This window comes from Delphinus delphis, chromosome 1 (assembly GCF_949987515.2).
Source record: "Delphinus delphis chromosome 1, mDelDel1.2, whole genome shotgun sequence".
NCBI lineage: Eukaryota > Metazoa > Chordata > Mammalia > Artiodactyla > Delphinidae > Delphinus > Delphinus delphis.
In genome coordinates this window covers 183,775,209-183,794,810 of record NC_082683.1, presented here as the reverse complement: position 1 = coordinate 183,794,810, position 19,602 = coordinate 183,775,209, and the positions used below count along the sequence as shown (strand labels likewise).

The 19,602-nt window shown below is 58.8% G+C and overlaps 1 protein-coding gene across 2 annotated transcripts in view; it reads left to right on the top strand.

Moving 5' to 3' along the window:
• The window catches only part of SYT2 (synaptotagmin 2), an 82,936-nt gene that overhangs the window by 21,827 nt on the left and 41,507 nt on the right, over nucleotides 1-19,602 (top strand). Inside the window, exon 1 of one of the 2 annotated variants that reach the window (XM_059999119.1) lies at nucleotides 12,047-12,139. The exons of the other annotated variant lie outside the window; for it this stretch is intronic. The gene's annotated coding sequence lies outside the window, so the exon portion shown is untranslated. Of the gene's footprint in view, nucleotides 1-12,046; nucleotides 12,140-19,602 lie in introns of those variants that run through there. 2 annotated transcript variants of the gene reach the window in all.

Genomic DNA, 19,602 nt, shown 5'->3' with positions numbered 1-19,602 from the left:
TGACTGCCTTGCTGAGACTCTGACACCTGCACGGGGACGGGACGGCCCAGAGGGTCCACTTCGCACGGCTTCATCACGTGTGGCGAGTTGGCGCTGCCGTCCGCTGGAGGTGGGTGACCTCCGTCCCTCTCCGGGCGATGGTGGCTGGGTTCCGAGGGCAGGTGTACCGGGAGTCCAAGGTGGAAACGCACTTCGTTATCTAACCGTCGCCATGTAGCGTCACTTCCGCGTGATCTGTCGGTCACAAATCCACCCTGTTTCGAGGGGAGGACAGAGGCCTCTCTCAGTGTGGAAGTCACGTGGAAAGAGGAGGTTGATGGGAGACGGGCTGCCGGCTGTGTGTCCACAGCCTTTACCCAAATAGCGTTTTGTAGTCCGTGTTCTTCGTCTGCTTGCTTCTCCTGCTTAGCATCTCGTCATGGGGTTCAGAACTGAGCTGACTCCTTTATGCCTGTCAAGTCTAGTTCAGGTCCAGGCAGCCAGGAAGAGCGATTTAGCAGCAAATCCATGAATTTGGCTTCAGCTTAGCCTTTTATCATTAAGGCCAAATGCGAGCCTAGTGAAAAGCTTTTTTTTTTTTTAACAATTTTTAAAATTTTATTTATTTATTTTTGGCTGCGTTGGGTCTTCATTGCTGCGCGCGGGCTTTCTCTAGTTGTGGCGAGCGGGGGCTGCTCTTCGTTGCAGTGCAAGGGCTTCTCATCGCGGTGGCTTCTTTAGTTGCAGAGCACTGGCTCTAGGCGCGCGGGCTTCAGGAGTTGTGGCTCGCGGGCTCTAGAGCGCAGGCTCAGTAGCTGTGGCGCACGGGCTTAGTTGCTCCGCGGCATGTGGGATCTTCCCGGACCAGGGCTCGAACCCGCGTCCCCTGCATTGGCAGGCGGATTCTTAGCCACTGCGCCACCAGGGAAGCCCAAAGCTTCTGTTTTGATGAGAGCTGTTATATCCAAAAAGCTGAGCCTGGTTGTCTGGTATGAAACGCAAGATTCATGCCACTTGTTTAAAGCATTAGTCTCAGTAAGAAAAGGCCGAGAGAAACGTAATCAGTCGATATGAGTTGAGGGAGGGTCTGTGTGCCAGGACTTGGAAGGTGGAAAAAAAATATAAGGCAGGTTCTCGCCCTGGAGAAACCAGCAACCCGTCGGGAGAGACACACCACCATGGGGGTGGCGAGAGCTTGTCAGCTGAGTGGCGCTCAGAGCGGGTGGGCCAGGTGGGCTTCGGGAGGGATGTTCTGGGCCCCCCGGGCCACAGGGTTCTCATCCGGCCTCCCTCCAGTCCCCAGAGCCTCGAAGTGCGTATCGGGTGCAGGGGGTGGGACTTGAGTGGACTCTGCATGGGGGGAGGGGGAGGGGCCCCGGCTGGGTCACGGCTGGAGCAGGGCAGGTCGCCTGTCTGGCTGCAGGGGTGGGAGGGGCAGAGGCCCCTGAGGGACTGGTCCTTGGGGTCTGGGGTCCCGTCTGTGAAGGAGGCCGAGGCACTGCCCAGCACGGCCCGTGACGGGGTGGGACTGCAGAGTGTCTGGACAGGGCGAGAGTGACCCCTGCTGAAGCCAGGCCCGGTGACAGGCGGCCCGAACCTCAGCCTAGTAGCCCTCACCCGGCCCTGTCGGTGCCCTTTGGCTGTGTCAGCCCGGCCGACTGCGCAGAGGCCGGAGAGGAATCCTGGGGGTCAGAACGTGTTTCATCAGGACCACAGTCCTCCTGCTTGGCGCTCAGACCCCGGCGAGTGGACGCGCACACGTGAGGGTCAGGCAGTGCCCAGTGTCCTTCTGCACCCGCTGTGCCCGCAGCCCAGGAGCCCCTGTGCAACCACGTCCCCGGGCCGGCATCCAGAGCCTCGCGTGATTTCACGTCCGGTCGTGTCCCTGTCCGTGAGCTCAGTGGGAGCTGGGCCTGCCGCAAGTCCCCACCGTCGGCTGGAGCGTCTGGTGGGTGCCCCGGAGAGTCTGTTGAATGAATGACTGAACTGAAATGTGTGGCAACACGGCTCATTCTCATTCACATGCCCCACAAGCACGGTGTTCACTGCCTCTTACTTTCCCCAACGTGTGTTGTGTGGTCTCACGTACAGAGTCCCGGGGGTTGGCGATAAACAGGCAGCAGCTCTCTGTGCAGCCCGCATCCGTGGGAGACGGGACAGTCAGGAAAACCTCGGACGGGCTGAGTGCGCCGAAGAAAGCGAGACGGGCAGGGACGGGGCTCCAAGCTGAAGGCCGGGCCCCCAAATCCCTGCGCTGACCCCCAACCTACACCGGGCCTCTGCAGGTGGTGAGGCCCTGGGGGTTGGGCCCCGTGCTGGGGTCAGTGACTTTATGAGAAGGGAGCCCTGGAGCCCCCCACCCCATCCTCACGTGAGGATACTCAGGAGACGCTGGCTGTGAACCAGGACGCGGGTCCTCACCAGACGCAGAATCTGCCGGGGCCTTGACCTTGGACATCCAGCCTCCAGCCTGTGAGAAATCAGTGCTGTTGACTAGCCGCCGTCTGGGGTGTCTTGTTACAGCAGCCGGGGAGACTGAGACCCCGGGGTGGTCACAGGGCCTCAGGGGGCCCTGAGAGCGACAGGTGGTGCCGTGGGACCAGAGCAGCACGTGCAGGGCAACGCGACGGGGCCGAGCTCAGCTTGGAGGGCAGGGCTGGACCGTGGAAGGCCTTCGAGGTGGGATTTGGGAGATGCGATTTCAGACTAGGAGCTGTGGGAGAGGTTTGGACAGAGGCAGGATGCTCTGGTCGACGGTGGGTCGTACGGCCGCCAGGTGCACAGGTAAGGACTTGCGCAGTGGTGGCGGCACGTGCACTCAGCCTGCAAGCTCGGCTCCTGTATTTACACAGAATACAGATAACACGGTCCATGGACTTCTGCGTCCTTCCACACAGGTGTCCCTGTGCTCGGCAGGCCAGCTGACGCCGGGCCCGTGCGTAATTAAATCCACCTGGGTGCCCGCAGGCCGGCCCGTCCCCTCGGGACGGCAGAGCAGCGTCGTGGCCGCGTGAACGTGTCCCCACGTCACCCCACCCTGCGCCACCGCCCAGTACCCGAGCCGCCCATCCAGGCTTCTAATGGCAAACGCGCTCGGAGCTCGAGGAGGAGCCGTCCTCTCTGTTGCCCTGAATGTGCTGAATAAACCTCCCCCCTCGAATAAATCTTGTACGGATGTAGAAAATGCATTACCGGCTGAGAGACTGGAGGTGGCTGGAGACGGTGGTGGGAACAGAGCAGTAAATCTTCGAGGGGCGGCCGGCATCTGGGCTCCCTGCTTACCCAAGAGCGGGGCAGGGGCCAGGCGTGTGGTGACACGGCTCCCTTGAGGTCACCCCAGGGCGGACGGCTGGAGCCGACGTGTCCCAGCGTGAGGGTAGGTCTTCTTGACACAGAAACAGCCACGTCATTCGATGCTAGTCGAGTCCAGACTCACTGCAGACTGCTCTTGGAGTACGTGGACAAGATGATCTGGTTTTTGGTTTGTTTGGGCCTCATTTAGGCACAGATTACTCATTCTTTCCTGGAAGGTAACTGAGGTTTCAGGCCCATGATTTTGTATGATCGTTTGGGCCGTCATCACCCGCTTTTCTTTTAAATTTAATTTATTTGTTTGTTTTTGGCTGCATTGAGTCTTCGTTGCTGCGTGCAGGCTTTCTCTAGTTGCGGCGAGTGGGGGCTACTCTTCGTTGCGGTGCGCGGGCTTCTCATTGCGGTGGCTTCTCTTGTTGCAGAGCACGGGCTCTAGGCGCGCGGGCTTCAGGAGCTGTGGCTCGTGGGCTCTAGAGCGCAGGCTCAGTAGTTGTGGCTCATGGGCTTAGTTGCTCCGCGGCATGTGGGATCTTCCCGGACCAGGGATCCAACCCGTGTCCCCTGAATTGGCAGGCAGATTCTTAACCACTGTGCCACCAGGGACATCCTCATCACCCGCTTTTTAACTTATGCGTTCCAGCCCTGAAGCTGTTGGGCCACACAGGCCTGTCCTGGAGGCTGTCCTGCTCTCTGTTCTCCGTCAGTTGCTAAGCCAGCCTGAGAAGCACCTTCCCCCTTTCCAGAGGTTTGTTACAATGATCAGGGACCCAGGCCCACCACCTGCCGTCGGGGGACCCTTACGTTTGTTTCTGGTCCCAGGTTTTCTTTGCTCTTTTTAACTCTGCCCACCCCACCCACAGGCCTGGGTGTCCATCAGGGACAGGGTCTCGTCAGCTCTGTCCCAGCAGCTCCTGGACATCAGGGGGCACCTGCCTCTCTCCCACTCTACGCCTGGTCTTTCGGTCTCTGTTTTTAGAACTCTCTTCTTTGTTTTCTCTCTGATATGTCTAGATGTACATTTATTTTATTTTTTCTACTTGGGATTTGCTGGGGTTCTTGAATCTGTGCGCTGATGTCTTTTCTCAGCCCTGAGTATCCTTTTCGACCTTTCTGCCCCGTCATCTGTCTTTCCTCGCTCTAACTCCAGTGACGTCTACGTCTTCTTCACAGTCTTTTACCCTTCTTAGGGCGTTTGCGAGTTTTTGCCGCTGTGCACCACGCCTTCTTCTGAGCTGTCTCCCAGTTCATTAGTTTCCTCCTGAGCTGCGTCAGACCTGCAGTGAGCTCTGTGCACCGGGTTTTATTGTATTTATGAGTTACAGGCTTCATATTTAGGGTCGGCACCTGCGAATCCTGACCCCCTGGCACCCCTGTGGCTCTCGGTCACCTGTCCTTCCTGACAGCCTGCACTCAAGGCTTCTGTTTCCTTCTGCGCCTCATCTTCAGTTTTCTGCTGAGCATCGAGTGTGACAAATCGTTTGCTCTCTTCCCCCAGAGAGGATTTTTGTTTGCTTCAGCAGGTGCTGGGGGCATTCCTCAAGCAGGCACCTTAATTCAAGTTCAAGGCTTGGGTTTCCATCACCAGAGGGTGAAAGGTCAGAGCAGAGGTCCGTCTGGTCCATTCTGAAAAGCACATCCGTGATGAGGCGTTTTTATCAAAGTCCCTGCCGGGTGGGCCCCACCCCAGGGAGGCTGCTCAGCTGATTTTCCTGCCAGACGGTGGACGGACGCTCTCAGGACAAAAGTGCCTTTACCTCTGGACTCCCGCAGCCAGATTTCAGCCCAGTGTCTCCTTCTTATCTTGTTGCATCTTGAATACTTTTAAGATGATTGTTGTGTTACATCACACTTCTCCTAGCTGCCTTCGAGGAGGGTTGATCTTAGCTGCCTAGTTTCCCTTTACTGAGAGGGGGTCCCTCTGTTTTGTCCTGCACGCACACGGCTGCCTCGGCCTGAGGCACACCGGGCTGGCATCTGGAGCTGGGGGTTTGTTGCAGACGCTGCTCTTCAGCTCGGAGCTTCTGGTCCTTGTTCTCCCCAAAACCTCTTTCAGGTTTTCTTCAAGAGTCGGAGGAAGACCACGTTGCGCTCGCTCCGGCTGAGGGCTGGCCCGGCCGTGGAAGCCGCGGGGAAGTGAGGGGGCGGCACCCCTGGGCTGTGCTGCACTGGCTGCTTCTCTAGACCAGCCAGTGGCCCGTGGGTGTGACCTGTCACTAGTCCTGACTGGACTCGCCTCGGCCAGCACTGCCCACGCGAGCAGATGGTGGGGAGGCCTCGGTGTGGCGCGTGTGGACCCAGGCGGGGAGCAAGGGCGTGTGTGGACCAGCCTGTTGCACCAGTGGCTGCGTGACCTCTTCAGGGCCTGTGTTGAGCAAAGATGAGGGAGCTGGACAAACCGTGATGAATTTCAATGCAGAGCCGCGACCCAGGGCCGCCGGCTGTGCCCCCCTTCACCCTGCTTCCTTGACAGCTGCGTCCAAACCGGAGACGCCAGGGGGTTAAGGCACCAGCACATCCCACCCACACTGTTCAAGGCAGACGAGGCCGTTTGGCCGGTAGAAATGCTCCCGGCTCGAGAGTGCAGTAATTAGTCCTGGCAGGAACTTCATTGATCTCCATTTAGTGGCTGGTGTAGTTGCCCCGCCCCCCGCCTGACCCCTTCCTTCTACTCGTAAATGGCTCGGGAAGAATGTCCTTCCTGAGATGGCAGCTGGGGATCTGGGGGGTCTGCGGGTCTTCAGCTACGGGGGTCTCAGGAACCTAACCCCAGTGTCAGCCAGAAGCTCCCTGGTGTCAAAGGAAACTTGGCCAAAGAGCTTTTCTGTTCCCTGCAACCCGCCCGCCTGGGTCCGGGGGTAACGGCGCCCCTGGGCCCCCTCTGTCTGCCCGCAGAGCCCCAAGGTGGGGTCGTGCAGGGGACGTGCCAAGCTGCAGGGGCTGTGTTCTAAGTCCAGGCTCACATGGAGCCCTGAAAGCCCTGGCTGTGACCCCGGCTCCCGGTGCCAGGCTGGTCCCTGGGCCTCCGTCCTCCTGGGCTGCTCGGCTGTAGGCCCTTCGCCGAGCCCGCGCGCTGCATTCCCTGGAGCCCCTCCCACGGCTGCGGGGAAGTGTCACCAGGCCACAGCGGGGCCTGGCTCGCGCCCTGACCTGACAGGCAGGGGCTCCCGGTGACGCAGAGCCACGCCCGTGAGACCCGGTCCTGGGGGGCTTCACGGGGGGCGGTGCCATCCTTCGACCTTCCCCCAGGTCAGGGGCACCTCTGAACCCTGTGACCCTTACAGTGACTCCACCTGTGACGTCTGTGTCGCCTCCACTCCCAGCCGATGGAGCACAGACCAGACAGAGGTTCGGTGCGACCCAGGTGCCGTTGCTGCACTTGTGTGAGACGCGCCATGAACTTTAGAAACACTTTCACAGGTACGATTACCTGTTTACCCCACACACCACATCTGAGAGTTTTAGACCACGTTAGGAAGAAGATTCAAAGCGCATGCGAGGAGTTTCAGCCACAGTTCCTGTGCGTGTCTGAGTGTGCCGTGCACGTATGAGTCAGGAGGCGTGTGCGTGGCGTTTGCTTACACGTGTCCGTGGGTACGACTGCACTGTTGCTGGACCCTCAGGGCACTGCGTCCCGGGGGGCCCGAGACCCTGGCCTCTGATCTGCTCCCGCTGAGCTGTCCACCCCGTTCGTGGCGTCGGGGCCCTGACAGCGAGGGGAGGGTCCTGCTGTGCGCTCAGGTCATTACCTCGTGGGGCTTCTTGGGAAACCAGAATGCACTAAAGTGTCAGTGCCTCTCTCGGGCCAGACCCGACACACACACACACACACACACACACACACACACACACACACGCTGTGCTGGTCGCCTGCTGCCCTGAGACCCACTCCCCACCTGCCCTCTTCTCGGCCTTGAAGGCAGGGAACTACATCTCCCAGGCTCCTTTGCCAACTGGAACCTGGGCAGGTTCAGCTCAAAGGTAGGCGCTGGCAAGGCTGGAGGCTGAGGCTGGAGGCTAAGGCTGGAGGGCGGGGGGAGGCCCCTCTCCCTTTGCTCAGGAGGCCGCTCCGGCAGCCACCTGGGTGTCCTCTGTGGCTCTAGTTCCTAACAGGTGGTCCAGACTCTGGCCCTCATCATCCCCTCCCCGCCCCCTGCCCCTGCCGCCATCCCTCTGCCAGCTGGAGAAGCTGTGCTTTCCTACTAGCGCCTCCCTCTGGGGGAGAGTTTCCCTGCTTGGCTCCTGCCCCCACACTGTCCCTCCTCTTGGTATTAAACGTGAGACATAAAGTAGACGCAGGTTCCCAGGGAGGCCTGAGCCATCGGGCCGCTCCGCGGGCGTCAGTCTGCCCCAGTTTCCTGGATGGGAAGTTCTCTGGGTGAAGAGAATTTTACCATTTCCCCTAGCAGCTTGGATTAGATTCTGCTGAAACAGCCAGTGAAGTTGTCAGATCCCTGGGGAAATTTAAGTTAAATGAATTGTTTGGCATCGTAAGGACCAGGGACCAGATAACCTTTTTTTCCTGTTGAGAGCTGCTGACAAAACTGACTTATTTTAGTGAGCTCTTTGAAGAAACACATTGGTGTCCCATTTATCTGCTTCTTAAATTAGGAATTGTGACCACGAAATTCTACTGAATAAGCACAACGAGTAATAAAAATATAAATGTTGGACTGATGACCAATTAATGTGGAAAAACAGAACAAGGGATGGTGTGATGGGTGTGAAGACAGACGGGAAGGGAGATAGAGCGAAGGGGGGGGGTGGGGGGAACGTGCTTGGAGGCCGTAATGAGCGGAAAGGAGAGAAATGAAGGAAGACGTGACGTGTGATGTTGTCAGGCCCCTGCTGTGACCAGTCAAGACGCCCCATCTGGACACCTTTGGGGACGTTTCACTCTCTGGCTGTGGGTGCGGACTCCACCTGAAGGCCTGTGATATGGGTCCCCAAACAGTTCCACCAGCCCGAGGCAGAGCAGGCTCTCCTTACGCAGCGCAGCCTGGGGAGTGCTGGTCTCCAGTTCACTGAGGGCAGGACGGGCTCTGGGGCCCAGGAGAGCCTGGCTGGATTGTTGCTCCCACCCCCGCAGAAGGCGGGCTCTCTCTGGCCTGTGGGTTCCTGCTGCTGCCCGGTGCTAGCTATTCGTCCAGCGCCCGGCCTGAGAACATTTCTAAAACCCCATCACCGCCCTACCACCCTGTGAGCCAGCGCTGCTGCTGGGCAAGTTGCGTCCACTCCTAAACACTGATTAAATGCTTGTTCTGTGCCAGGCCCTGGGGGTAGGAAGAGGACTAGTGTCAGTCCTACAGCTCAGGGGCTCCCAGTCTGGGTGGGGGATGCATTCAAGGACAGAGGTAAGTGAGGAGCCCGGAGCCGGGAAATGTGAGTGGGAGTGGGCACAGCAGGGGACGCACCCACCCACACAAGTGTCTCTGAACTGCGTCTGAAAAGTTACATCCCACCCAGGGAAGCAGAAGAAGGAGACGGCAGGTGCAAAGGCCTAGAGGTGAAAGAGAGCCTGCGTCTAGGATTTACAAGATGTTGAGGAAGCCGCAGTGTGGAGGGCACACAGCTGTGGCTGGGCCGGTGGTGCTGGGAAGGAGAGTTGGGGTGAACATGAGATGAGTGGGTCATGGCAGAAATCTAACCTGCAGCCAATGGAGCCTCGAGATCCAACCATCAGTTTATAAGAACTATGCGACAGGGACTTCCCCGGTGGTGCAGTGGTTAAGAATCCGCCTGCCAATGCAGGGGACGCGGGTTGGAGCCCTAGTCCGGGAAGATCCCACATGCCATGGAGCAACTAAGCCCCTGTGCCAGAACTACTGAGCCTGTGCTCTAGAGCCCGCGAGCCACAACTACTGAGCCCGTGTGCCACAACTACTGAAGCCCACGTGCCTAGAGCCCATGCTCTGCAACAAGAGAAGCCACCATGATGAGAAGCCCGCACACCGGGCTTCTCACATGATGAGAAGCCACACAACGAAGAGTAGCCCCCGCTCTCTGCAACTAGAGAAAGCTCGTGTGTAGCAATGAAGACCCAATGCAGCCAAAAAACTAAATAAAATTATAAAAAGAGCTATATGACAAAGCTACAGTAATCAAAACGTTATGGCACAGGCATAAAAACAGACACACAGATCAATGGAGCAGAATAGAGCCCAGATATAAATCCACATGTATGTGGTCAATTAGTTTACAACAAAGGAGCCAAGAGTATACAAAGGGGGGAGGAGAGTCTCTTCAATAAATGGTGTTGGGAAAACTGAACCCTTATCTTACACCGTATACTGAAGTCAACTCAAAATAGACTTGAACATAAGACCTGAAACCTAGAAGAAAATATAGGAGTTAGAAAAAAAGCGCAAAATTTGAGATAATCAGGGAAGTTTGAATGTGGATTGGGTGTTAATACTATTAAAGAACCTTACTGTGCTAGGTGTGATAATGGCCAGATAGTCATAAAAAGATATATATATTTTTTTAATTTTTTAATTTTATATTGGAGTGTAGTTCATTAACAGTGTTGTGTTAGTTTCAGGTGTGCAACAAAGTGATTCAGTTATACATGTATCTATTCTTTTTCAAAGTCTTTTCCCATTTAGGTTATTACAGGATATTGAGCAGAGTTCCCTGTGCTATACAGTAGGTCCTTGTTGGTTATCTATTTTAAAGATAACAGTGTGTACGTGTCAATCCCAAACTCCCAGTCTATCCCTCCACCCCACCCTTCCCCCCCGGTAACCATAGTTCGTTGAGAGAGATATTTTTTAAAAAGGCCTTTTAGTTATACTGAAGTATTTATGGGAAAAAATAACATGATATCTGGACTCACTTTAAAATACTCCAGGAAAAAAAACAACAAAAAGCATGAGGGATCTAGGCAGACAAGATTGGAAAATGTTCATAAATGTTGGAGCTGGGGGCCAAGCATAGGAGGCCGTTCTTTTTGCTTCTGCATGAGTTTGATGATGTCTGTAATAAAATGTCTTTGTGAGACGTTGACCCTGAGTTTTGAAGCAGAGCAGACAGAAGCCCGAGGTGCCGTGAATGGGCTCTGGGAATCCTGAAGGAGGAGCCCGTTTGGAGGCAAAGCTGGGGCGCTCGATGGGGACAATTGTTCTTCTTGCCAAGGGTGATGCCCCTCGTCCTAGAGCAGAAGGACGCCTGAGTTCTGTCTCTCGGTGACCGCGAAGGGTACCCCCCATGCTGGGCTGGGACCTCGACCCCATCCCCTGCCCCACATCCCATATCCTCAGTCTCAGGAAGGAAAACTTCAGGGTATAGGACCTGAGATGATGCTGAGGAGGGTGGCGCAGGAGCCTGGCTCTGTAGAAGGAAGGAAAGTGTTCACTGCACTCTCACCGCAGGCAGGCGCTCCCGTGTGTAGGGGGATTTAATTTTCATAATAACCCTGGAAGTATTTCCATTTCCACTAGGGCAGAACCCAAGACAGCCAGAGATAAGCCGAGAGAGGTTAAGCAACTCGCGCAGGTCCACACAGTGACTCGGGTGGAGGACAGGCTCTCCGGGGACTCGGAGCCTCTGCTGCTGCCCCTTCTCTGGGAAGGAACGAGCCACGTGTCCCTCCACCCCATCACACAGACCTGCTGACCCTGTGCACTTATGTGGACCGTCTGTGTACCTTCTGTTTACTCCTCCAACCTTATTAAATGGCTGTTACTGACCCTCTCACAGATGACGATCTGGGGCTCAGAGTGGTGACCTGACTTGCCGCGTCTCCTCAGATGGTCAGTGGCTGAGCCAGCGGTCGAAACAAGTGGTGTGTGATGCCCAAGCTGCGTCTGTCATCTCCGTGCACAGTGTCTCCAGTGACCTGGCACCTGCCCAGAGAAGCTGGGGGCACCACCGGTCCATGTCCTGGGGCAGCCTGGCTGTCCTGTCCCTGAGTGGGTGAAGGGCAGCCCTTGGCCCTGACGCGCCCTTGAAGGGCTGCTCTGAACATCGCTGCTAACCTGAGGGTGTGAACTTTCTGGCGCCTTGTGTGCAGAGCCCTCCCCGAGGCAGGCCCAGGTCCACGGAGGGGGTCAGGAAGCCTTAGGGAGCAGCGAGGCCTCGGAGGCAGGAGGAAGACACCGGAACCTGAGGATCTGGGCCTGGCCCCAAATCTGCCGCCAGCCTTTTGCCACTCCCTGTGCCTGGGTGCCCTTCCCATGCCATGTGCTGGTGTGTTTCCCGTTCTCCCTAAGCCTTCGCCCGGAGCCCTGGCCCCTCTCTGTCCTCAGTGCACTTCCTGTGCTGTACCTGCTCTCCCTGAGCCTTCGCCCGGAGCCCTGGCCCCTCTCTGTTCTCAGTGCACTTCCTGTGCTGTACCTGCTCTCCCTGAGCCTTCGCCCGGAGCCCTGGCCCCTCTCTGTCCTCAGTGCACTTCCTGTGCTGTATTTTGGCAGTTGTGCTGATCATGTCTTGGTCATCCTCGTGTGTCCGATGCCCAGCACGGCCTCGGTACCTGATAGACTCTCAAGGTGTTGGGCGAATGAATGAATGAGGGGTGAATGGAGGAAATGGACTAGATTGTGACCGACCCAGAGCAAATCAGGCCCCGCTCGGAGCCTGTCGCCCTTCTGCAGGATGAGGGGGTTGGGTGCTTTCTGAGCTCCACGGCGTGGGTGGGGGAGTGGCCTGCGCCTGCAGCCTGTTCTGGGAGCGGAGGCTGGATGCGGGGCAACAGGAAGAATCGAGGCCATGGCCGAGCTCCCCTGCCTGGCGGATCCAGGGAGCGCCCGTGTTTGGGGGAATTGGCCCGTCCTCACGTAATTATAAGGCATAGAATTATGTAAAGGGACAGGGCTGGATCGGAGGAAAAAGTACTTTGTACCTGGCAGTGACGGTGAGTGCGCTGGGGTGGGCCATCCCCCTCTCCAGACAGCTTCTCCTCCTGGCAAGCAGGGGCAGCCCAGGGGGCCCATTCTTGCCGCCTCCTGGGCGGGGTGGGGGGCAGTCAGCCTGAGCCTGCCCTTGGGTTTGGAGCTGAGGGTCCCCGAGGGCATGTGGCTTCTAAGGACCATCACTTCCTTGGCCTTTTTCTGACAAGGGGGGCTTTGCACATGTCAACCTTGGCCCCTAGTGTCGTGACTTGTGGAGAGTAGGCTCGCAGAAGTGTTGAATGAATGAGTGAATGAGTGACCAAATGAATGAGTGAATGAATGAGTGAGTGAATGAATGAATGATTGAGTGAATGAGTGAGCAAATGAATGAGGAGAATGAACGAGTCCACGAGTGTCAGTGAATAAAGAATTACGCGGGCCATGAGGGTGAGGGGTATTTTTGGCCCACGGTCTGACCCCCAGCCCTAGAAAAAGTCTGGAGCCGGGGGGCGGGGGGGGCTCGTGAGTCCCTGACTTGAGGAACGTGGGTGCAAAGGGATGGGACGCAGCAGGAAGAACAAAGCGCTGGGGACTCTCTGCGGAGAGGAGCCAGACTGCGGTGGGCTGGGGACAGGGCCAGGGCTTGGACGTGGTGAGGACCTGGGCTCGCGCCCGCACGCGCCCACACCCGCGGGCTGGGGACCATCTTGTCCTCTGCTTCTCAAAATGTCATAATCCCCCGGGTGCCTGAACTCAACCTACTGAATGGGGATCTCTGGGGCCGGGCCTGGGGATCTGCACTTCACGGAGCTTCCAGGAGAGTTTAATGCACATGAAAACCTGGCAGGCGTTTGCCTGAGCTGCTGAGGTGGGGCGTCCAGGGGTATCTGCAGTAAACAGGAGGCATGACTTGCTGAGGGCACAGGTGCGCTCGGCCTTTTACCCCTCGCAGCAGCCCGTGACTGTGGCTGATTCCATCCCCTTACAGGTGGGGAAACCGGGGCTCTGGGGTCAGTGAACTTGCCCTGGGACCCACGGTCAGAAGGCAGAGGAGGTGGGAACCACCGTCCAGGCTCGTCAGCATTACTCTGCCTACGGGGTTCCCTCTGACTCCCGGTGGGTGTCCCCCGACGGCTGGCCCGACCCCCTTCCTGTCCCGAGCTCGGGGCAGAGAGCTGTCACTTGCGTCCACAGCCTGTGCCCTGGTGGAAACACCTTGCAGAGGGCAGTGTCTCCCAGGCAGAGAGCTGGCTTGTTTTCATTTAAAGACCTACTGCCCCTCAGGGCCTAGAGGCACCTCCTGCCAGGCCCTGGGAGGCTGGTGGCAGCAGGGAGAGGCTCTGACCTCCTAGCCCGGAGCTCTGCGTCACCGGCTGTCACCTGGGTGGCAGATGGCAGACTGGCAGTGCCTCTCCCTGGGCTGTGCCCAGATTGGCCTGGCTGCCCCCGAGCTAGAGCCATCTGTGCCTGAGAGACCTGCCGTCAGAGGAGAAGGGCAGACGGGACCTTGCAGCCCCTCCCGGTCGTGGGGAGAGAGCTCAGGGCACCGAGAGCTTTACCTGCCCCCCGGGGGGTGCCACTCACCCAGCCATGGGCAGCGGCCGGAACCACAGGTCTTCCCCCGGCCCTTTCCTTCTGCTGCTCTCCGTCTCCCTGGGGCCGCTGGGGAGAAGGCAGGGTCTTCCCGTTCCACTGGCCCTGGTTTGGGTTTGTTTCCGTAGGTGACTGAACCCATCACCTTTTTAATTGGGAAGGCAGAGCTGGATCGAAAAGTTCCCTTAAAATGAAACCCAAGAACAGGAGGAGAACAGAGAGGCAGAGTGTGTGCAGAAAGTGTGTCATGTAGTGGGCAAGGGGAGGCGTCCCTTCCCCCCAGAGAACCTTGCAGCAGATTTGCTATTTGACACAACAAAGGGAGACGTTGTCACCCCCCCCAAAAAAAGCTCATTCAGAGCGAGAGAAGGAGGGTGGGGTGGTGGGAGGGGGTCGAGCCCCCTGGATCTGAGGTGTCTCTGCATGTGTGATGGAGCCCAAGCCAGAGGCCTGGGGTCGGCGCTAAGAGGTGCTGTAGTCCGTGATCCCTGAGGTTCCCCTGGCTGCGCCCCAGGCCCCTCCTACTTCTTCCACAGAGCCCAGGGCAGAGCTGCTTGCCCGAGGGGGGGCAGGAGCGGCTGCCAGGTCCCGGAATCAGAAGGGCTGACGCGTCCCCAGGCAGCGTGGCCACCCCTTTCTGGAAGCACTTGGCTGCATTTTCCGTGGGAAATGAGGACTTTTAGGGAAAAAAAAAAACTAACGAAAAAGCATAGCACTGCATTGCAGAGCCGATGCGACAGTGTGGGCTGCTCCTGCCTCAGGCTCGCCCTCCTGTCCTCGTGCAGCTCCAGGGGCCTCCTGGCCCTGAGGGCCGGGGCAGGACCCGAGGGACAGAATTGGAGTGTGCAGAGTGGGGAACGGGGGCGGGCCTGGGCGGGGGGTGGCTCCCGGGGCTCTGGCCTCCGCCGCCTTCATCCCAACACCCATGGGTCCCCATCCTCGAGGGCGCTTTTATTTTTTGTTAAATTAATTAATTAATTTATTTTTGACTGTGCTGGGTCTTTGTTGCTGTGCGAGGGCTTTCTCCAGTTGCGGCGAGAGGGGGCCACTCTTCATCGCGGTGCGCACGCCTCTCACTGTCGCGGCCTCTCTTGTTGCGGAGCACAGGCTCCAGACGCGCAGGCTCAGTGGTTGTGGCTCATGGGCTTAGTTGCTCCGCGGCATGTGGGATTCTCCCGGACCAGGGCTCGAACCCATGTCCCCTGCATTAGCAGGCAGATTCTCAACCACTGCGCCACCAGGGAAGCCCCCTCGAGGGTGCTTTTAGCTGAAGCCTGTCCCTTTAGCTGAATCACCTTGCTCACCATTGCTCCCCTCCAAAAGGGGCCAGGCAGCCTCGGTCATTCACCCACTGCCAGCCCCCCCGAACCCCTCAGAACTGTCGGGGCTAAAGGGCCCACGCCGCCATCTAGGCTCAGCTTTTGGGGCCCACAGGGGTCCGAGGCCCCCAGCGGGGACATGCCCTGACGGGGTCAGTCAGTGAAGGGGGCAGAGCTGGTCCCAAGCAGAGCCCAGGCTGGTGCAGGATGTGGCTGGGGACGCACTGGTTGGCCGTTCCAGGTGGCCAGTGGGTGGGGCAGCTGGGCTCTGACGCCACATATGGGGTCAGCACGATTGGCATCGCCCCAGCTTCCCTGGAGCCCTGTGCTCCCCACCCTCCAGAGGCAGAACCCACCCTCAGCTGCTGGCCCTTCCCGGCTTCCAGACCAGCTTCTGGGCTGGCCCCAGGGAAGGGGCGGGCCTGGGGCACCTCCCACCTGCCGCCCCGGGATCCTGTGTGGGGTGGAGAGGCGAGCGGGGACCCACCAGGGTTTCCGGGTCCCTGCGTTGACTGCCTGCTCCCTCCCTAACTCCTCCCCAGGGCCCCGTGGTACCCCAGCCCCCAGACAGAGGGAGGCCCGGGAAGCAGGCTCTGGGCCTTCCTGCAGGGAAGAGACTCCTGGGTGCAGAAAGATGCCCTCCAGTCCTGGGCGCCTCTTGTGGTCCCCTAAGACCTGGGACACGCCTCCTGTGCAGTGGGTCTGGACTAGCTCCGCTCAAGCCTGGGCCTGATGCACCACTGACCGTAAAGAGATTGGCCCTGCCTCCATCTAACCTTGATTTTGGGCGAGTTGGCTCTCGTTTAGGGTGGGTTGTACCTCTCTGTACATCCCGTTTCAAGAAGGACACAGACATACTGGGTCTTGTCCAGAAGAGTTTGGCCAGGATGTGAGAGGCAAAGGAAGACACTGGAACGGGAGTGAACCTGACCAGACACAGGTGTCCAGGGAGGCCCGGCAGCTGTTCTCAGAGAGGCAGGATGCCCGTCTCCTGGACGGCTGGACTGACCAGCAGAGGAAGCCACAGCGAGACAGATTTCAGTTAAGATAAGGAATCCACTCTAATAGCGCTTAACGATGTGAGAAGTGGGCCACTGGCTGCCAGCATTGTGTGAGCAGAGGCTGGTCCATCGGGATGCGAGCACGTCGGGAGTAGGTCGGAATGGAGGTGGTGGCTGGCTCCTGCCCCCCCCCCCGCTCTGGGCACGGGCCGTTCTTCTGGGGAAGCAGCCCTGGAAGTGAGAAGGCGTCCAACACTGATACCAGGCAGGGCTTTGCTTCTCTGAGCCCCAGCGTCCTGCTCCGGAAACAAGGGCAGGGATGTCTGCCTCCTGAGGGCCGAGAGGGACGTGGAAAGACAGCACGAAGCTGGCGGGAGCCCCCACCCCGTGCCTCAGTTGACAGCGATGTTTCCTCGTCACCGACGGCTCGTGGGCACTTGGTCAGCTGTTGGTTTAACAACAGATAAAGGAAACGGGACCTAAGTGAGTCCGAGATGGAGAAGCTGAACAGGACAGCCTTGTGAAACGGGGTGCGTGTCCCTCTAGAAGGGTCGCCGCCTGGGGGGTCCAGGCCCCTCAGCTTCAACCCCCTCCTCTAAGTGGATGAGTCACAACAGGTCCTCAGCCCGGACCCCTCCTTTGAAGCCCGCCTGCACCCACCTGCACATTCAGAGTCTCCACTTGGATGCCTCACAGGTGACCCAACACCCACCTCATGCTCTCACCCACCTGCCCACGCCTGGGCCGGCTCCAGGTTTCCCGTCCCGCCCGTGAGTGCCCCCCCGCACCCCGCGCCTCTACATCCAACCCTTCACTCTCTTCCTCCGACATCCCGTCACCCGGTCCGGCCACGGCCGCCTCTTTCCCGGGTCCTGCAGAAGCTGCTCACTCTGCCAGGTTAATTTCTGGGTAGCCTTCAAGCCTCAGTGCAGGCGCTGCTTCCTCCAGGAAGCTGTCCTTGATCTCCCTGAGAAGTCCCTCTAATAGCCCTATAGCACCATCCCACTCTCCGTCACAGTTCTGACCTTAGCGAAGGTCTGCCGTGTGTGTCTGTGGTCGTACGATCAGTGCCAGGTCCCTAAGTGGACTGAACGCCCCATGAGGGCACCCAGAACCCAGCTTCCTGGGCTTCTGGATCAGAACCAGAAGAGGAGAAAATCCACAGAGGTGGCACCGCGGAGGCCCGGTGAGGTCTGGCTCTCCTGGAGCAGCGCTGCCTTAGCACCAGTCTGCCCCCCGCTCTGGAGACTGAAGCACGAGTTTGCTGGGGGTGCGCTTGGCCTGTCCCAGTCTCCGCACCCGGCCTGATCTCTTTGTCACCCCACGTGAGGTTAAGGGTCAAGGCTTATGACTCCCCACCAGGTGCCGGGATCTGTGCTGCCTCAGGGGGTTACGGTCTGAGCCAGTGGGGTGGTGCAGGAAGGTGTGCAGTGCTGGACGCGTGTGCACAGGACCGTCAGGGGGCAGCGACGGCGTCTGGGCCGCGAGGGGAGCCAGACAGTGAGAGTCAAGGCGGGGAGTGGGCACTGGGAGGCTGTGTGGCGGAAGGTTCAGGAGAGTCGGCGCTGGGCGCGGGGCCGCAGGAGCTGGGAACGGTGCTTCGGGTGGGTGCAGCCGGAAGGGGTGACACCAAGGTCCTCGGGGCAGCAGCACGGAGGTGTGAGGCCGTCGTGCCGTCAGGAGGTGCGCACCTCCCGCAGATGCTGGCAGGGGGCTGACTGCATCACCGGCTTGGGAGGAAGCCCCAGGCACCGCGGAGCTGGGAGGTGTGGCAGTGCGCGTGCGTCCAAGGCCAGCTCGAGCCGCAGGCACTGTGCTTCCTGTGTGTTTCCCTCGGGGAACCGGCCACGGATGTTCTTTCAGGAGAAGAACCTGGAGCTCAGCGTCTCGTTCATTCGAGCCCCACCGGGAACATGAGGCAGGCCCGGCTCTGCAGTCGAGGTCTTTCCATGGAGGGGTGGGTCTGCGGCGGGGGCTGGCGGTCCTTCTCGCCAGCTCCTCGGGTGACTCTGGTGGACGGAGAGGCGGAGGACCCCTGCGCTGCAGCGAGCTCCCGCCGTCCCACCGTGGGGGAGACTCCTGTCACCACGCACTTCGTGCACTGTGCTCGCGGAGGCCGAAGGCACAGAAGACAGCCTGAGCGTCAGCGTTGGTCTGGGACCATGTCCCGCGGAAGCCAGACGCCAGCAACTGAGGGAGACGTGGGAGATGGAGCTGAGGGGCTGTGTGGTGGGTCCTGGGGGGGCAGCGGAGACGGGGGCTGGAGCCCTCGCGTGTGCACGGCCCCAGCGCTCCATGCTCTGCCGTCACCACCACGCTGACACACGCCTGCTTCTCCCCACAAGCCAGGCGGGGGGCGCGGAGGGGAGGCACCCCTTCCCCAGCATCGGCTACACCAGCTCAGCTGAGGGCCAGGGCCAGCGAGCAACAGGCAGACCCGCAGGTAGGTCAGGGCCAGGGCGTTGGGTCGGCTGGGACTCTGCTGTTGCCCTTTCTCAGGAGCTACAGAGATCTCTTTCTGCTCCGATGCTGCCACAGCCCAGCAGTCTCTCACCCAGGGCCCCAGGTCTGACGCGCCTGGAGGGGCAGCTCTGTGCCTTACAGGCTCTTAGTGGGCAGAGACCTCGCCGGCATCTGTGCACTCTCGAAGGGGAGGGGCTGTCAGCTCAGTGTCTTCTCTGGTCGACCGTGATGTGCTGTCTGGTACCTGAGTGTCTGCTGGTCACTTCAGACGCAGTGGGGGGTACGGTGGCTGCAGTCCACACTCGTGCCTTGGGAGGGACGCTGCTCTGTGCTCTTTCCTCAGGGTTGGAATCTCTCAGATGGGGTGTGGTGGGAAGGCAGGATGCAGGTGTAATAACTGATTTATCTTTTCCTTAAAGTAGATAATGGCTGATTTGTCAGTACAGCTTTCCTTTGGGGGAAAACTCCCAGAAAAAACAAACAAAAAAACAACCGCTCTCCCGGCTGAGGTCGGTGGGGATGGACCCCACTTCAGACTCCACAGTCAGCTTGCGTGGCTTAGTAAAGATGTGCCTTAACTTTCCAATTCTGTAAAATGGGTAGAACGATATGTGGCTAGAAACTCGCACCCGAGACCTTTAGGAAAGAGAAAGGAGATGGTTTGGGGGCATTTCACAGCTGCTCAGACCTGAGATAGAAGCTATTAGAGAAAGAAGCACTGAGGTGGTGAGAACTGACCAGCCTGAGTCCAAGTCTGGGACCAAAGCTGGTTGCTGTCCCTTGTTAGGTTACTAACATCTTCAGAGCAAGTGTTTCTCCATGTTCTATGAATCAGTGTCTTCCAAAGGCACATCTCCCGTCCAAACCCCCTTCCTGAGGTCCAGGCCACGTTTCCAAGCGCCTCCTGGATATTTCCTCCTGAATCTGGCCCTGCTCCCCACGTGGACTCCCAGCTCGTACCTCCCTAGACCCCTGCCCACCATGCCCCTGCTTGTAATGAACGACCTCATTCCCCTTCCAGTCACCAGCCAGACCCAGGAGCCGTCCGACCCCCGTGTCCCCTCACCCCATCCAGTTGCCCAGCGTGGGGTCTCCCCCTTAGCCTGGCGG